Source organism: Lipotes vexillifer, unplaced genomic scaffold (assembly GCF_000442215.2).
Source record: "Lipotes vexillifer unplaced genomic scaffold, Lipotes_vexillifer_v1.1 scaffold1306, whole genome shotgun sequence".
NCBI lineage: Eukaryota > Metazoa > Chordata > Mammalia > Artiodactyla > Lipotidae > Lipotes > Lipotes vexillifer.
Window position 1 is genome coordinate 2025570 of NW_006786512.1, and position 3964 is coordinate 2029533.

Here is a 3964-nt window from a genome sequence, read left to right on the forward strand (position 1 = left end):
CAGAACCAAACACCTGTTTACCAACCTTGATGGTGGCTGAATTCTGCACTAAGTTTCTTAATCTGATGGTCAAACCAGGAGTCAGGTCTCAGGCATAATGGGGAGATGACAGAGAGGGGCCAGTGGAAGATGACCCTTATAAGCTTTGACCAGGGGTTGTAGCATACCTCCCAGCTTGTCTGCCTGGTCAGAAGTGGAGGGAGGTTGTCTCCCAGGACAAATGCAGCCTCCTTCGCTCCAGCTCCTGCTGGCTTTTAGGGCTGTGGTTTCCTTCTGTGCGTGCTGCATTGCTACATGAGCAGTTTGGGGCCTGCAGGAGGGAAAGTAGGACGCAGATCATAAGCCACTGGAACCACAAAGTAAAGTTCTGGTTGTTCCAGCTTCAGATGGCTCTTGCCGCCCTCATTCCCAACATTCCACACCGTCCCATCAGTGTGCTGACTGTCATCCTGCGCTGACTCCCTCACAGCCTTGCGTTCAGGAATAATCTTCTGCCCGTCTCCTCTCCGCCAGGGGCAAAGGGGGTGAGGCCTCTACGTAGAAGAGTCAAAGCAGGCGTGACACTTATTCTCTTCCTAGCTCTGGCCCTTGCCACCTCCCAGCTTCTACCTTCCCATTCCAGGTTAGTCTACAATCTTTAGCCTTAACCTGGTCTTGGGAAGGAGATGATTCTTTGCTAGTTTCTGATCTCTTTCTGGCTGAAATGCAGTCCTTTCTAGAAAACCATCTTTTTCCTCCTGCTCTGAAATATGCTGGATATTCTGTTTTCCTTTCAGCCCTGAGTAAAAGGTAAGTGCATTTTCCTGGTGCCGGGCCATGCCTGGTCCTTTCTGGGTCCCCGCCCCAGACCCAGCCCTCCTGAGTGGAAAAAGGCCTGCCCGTGTAGAGGTGGTGCCTAGAGAGTGCTATTGCCGAGAACCTGCCCAAGCTGTTGCTAACACATGTTATAAGGAAGACTACTCTCACAGAAACAAAAAATACATTTGAAAACTCCTAATTCTACTTTGTGAGACTCAATATGTGATATTCCTACAACATTTTAAATAGGTTCTCTCATTTTCCTTTTTTCCTTTCTAGTGGTTTCCATCTTTGTCTCAATTATAATAAGTTCACGAGATCTTATACACTTTCGTGTTTCAAATTTCTGCTCATTTTTAGTGAATAATAAGGGTACTGACACTACACAAACGGGGCCGGTGTGACATCACGCAATAGCTCAGACATTTCACTTGTCGGTGGGTACATGAAAGTCCAAATTCAGTCTACAAAAGGTGATTGGGGAAGGTCAATGGATAAAGTTGTAAGCCATTCAAAGCCAAATATACAAAAGTTGAAAATGTTGCCCCATTTTCAGCCCAGCCCCAACTAGAATATAAGCACCTTGCAGGCAGGAATGTTATCCATTTTGTACAGAGCAGTATCCCAGTGTCTAGAACAGGGTCTGCCACATGGTAGATGCTTAATACTTACTGGATGCATGAACGATCTGTGCTTTGGAATTCTTGTAGCCACCTGTCACATGCTACCATTACTATTACTATTACATCATCATAATTCAAGGTGGAAAGTTTCTCAGAAGCAGAAGTAAATCTTTCTGTTTCATAACACCTACATCATCCATAATTAGGATTCAATATCTGTCTATTGAACAGATGGAAATATGTTCTATTGGGAACTAGCTAGTGATTAAATAAGTTAAAAACAAAATCCCACACAGGTCATGAGAAAAGCCATGGGCCATGCTATAGAAATGAACGGTTGCTGGAGCCCCAGAAGTTTCTAACGTACTGAGTGGCAGGGAAGTAAATTTCCTGCCCTAGAAATCTGGCGAAAGAATTCACTCGAGGATTTAAGTCTCAGAAAAAAAGACCGAGGGAAGGAAGCAGAGAAGAGGAGGTCTTTTCCAGGGCCGATAGATTAAGGGTATTTAGATACCACTTAAGAAAGGAACCAGATGCCAGCCAGGTTTGTGCTTCAGTTTAACCACATTCCCTGCAAAACTTGCTTATGGGAAGATCAGAAGCTCTGGCGATCATTACTGAAGAGGATTCAGAGAAATTATCGCCTACTCCCAGTTGAAGAGAGAACAAGTCCTGGTCTTTTTTTGGTGTCAACCTCTCTACTGAAATGTGCTGTTTTCAAATCAAAAAGGGGACAGATCTGGAATTTTACAACTCTGATGAAAGTGAAATAAAAGGAAATCTGTATCATCTTGATCAAAGCGTGTGCCACCTGAGTCGGCTCCCTGTCTCGTCCCTTGGCCTTGGTGACTCTCCTGTGCTGGAGGTTAAGGATTTGTTAAAGAAGATGGGTTTTGATTAAGTGTCACATTTAGTGTGATGTGACATGCTCTTTATCATTGCAAGGGAAGGCTGGGGGCCAGGAGGAGCTTTATAGCTAGTTCCCAATATAAATTAGGAGTCTTGGGGAATGGGTGCTTTGCAGTTGGCCTTGATCTTTCTATGGCCCAGTAGATGTGTGTATGTGAGAGCGTGCACACATGTGTGTGCGTGCATGCGTGTGTGTGTGTGTTTGGAGAGACGGCAGAAAAGTCAGTTTCCAGGTGCCTGCGCTAATAAGCTGGTTACCCCTCTTGGAGTTTGACTTGCAATTGAAACACAAGGATCCAGCTCTAAATTTGTCCACGTTCTTGATGTACCGGGCAAAGGTCTTCCATGCCTTTCCTCCTTTGGAATTTCAGTGTTGCTTAGGGAAATCTCAAAGCCTTCATTCATCCCTCTTGGGGACCATGGCATGAATTTGAAGGTGGAGCAGGAGGAAGGATTCCAAGTGCTGCATGCCATTTCTAACCAGAGGCCATGGGTAATGGCTCCCCCAGTTTCACCTAGAAAAAGGAGAGTAGGCAGAGCTAAGGCTGCCTCCCTCCAAATCTAAGATTGTTCAACACACCTTCAGATTCTGATCCTGCTTAGTATGGAGCAGTGAGAACACAAAGAAAATGGGGGCACAGAAAATCCTCAGACCGATGGAGAGGGCTCATGAGGTGGGGGACACAGGGGGTGGGGATCTAGGAAAATCTCCCGGAAGGGGCCACTCCCACCCAAAGGCACTCCACCTCCAGATTCATCTTCCTAAAATATTACTGGCATCACGTACCTTCCCTGCTCAGAACCCGTTCCATAGTCCTTCGCTTCCCTCCCATTGTCTATGAAAGAAAATTCACACCTCTTATCCTGGTACTTGATGTCACACACCCTGGGTACCACCAAATCGGTCTACTCACTGCTTCCCAAATGATTTCCTTGCTCCTATCTTCCAGCATTTTTGCTCATGTTGCTCCCCTACCTGGTTGTCTCCCCTGTTTCTCCTATGGAAAGCCTGCCCATCTTCCAAGGCTTGGCAAAAGCCCTTCCTGTTTTATGAAGGAGTCACAGCCACCTGGGAGAACTCCCTTGTTTTTACTCCAAAAATATGAATGGAGGGCCTGCTAGATGCCCACAAGTGCTCTAGGCACCTGGAATAAGTCAGAGGACAAAATAAATATGCCTGCCTTCAAGGAGCTTGCCATAGAGTAGTCAGGGGGGAAATGTGCAGCAAACACTAAAGATAATGCATAAGTAGTATTACTTGCTTAGTGGCTATGACAGTTGCTATGGACAGTTGCTAGTGACAGTTGCTATGGAAAAAAAGAACAAAATAGAGCAGGGAAAGGGAGATAGGAGCCCCTGCAGTTTGGGGGCAGGGGGCCAGCTGCAGTATTACAGGATGGTCACAGTAGGTCTTACTGTGATGGCGGAAGGCTCGAGGGAGGAGAGAAGTTAGCTAGGGAGACACCACAAGGGAGGGTTCTAGGCAATGGGCACATCTAGAGCGAAGGCCCCCAGGCAGGGCCACCCAGTCTCCAGGAGGGATGGAGGGCCCCTGCTTCCTCTTCACTTTCTAGGTGGCTCTGCAGGCCATATGGCTCTGGAAGAGTGTCTGTAGACAAAGGAAATGTAGGGAA

The 3964-nt window shown here is 46.7% G+C and overlaps 1 pseudogene; it reads right to left on the reverse strand.

The window, feature by feature from the left end:
• Window positions 1-290: 290 nt before the first annotated feature.
• The window catches only part of LOC103081689 (oligosaccharyltransferase complex subunit OSTC pseudogene), a 5620-nt pseudogene continuing 1946 nt past the window's right edge, over window positions 291-3964 (reverse strand).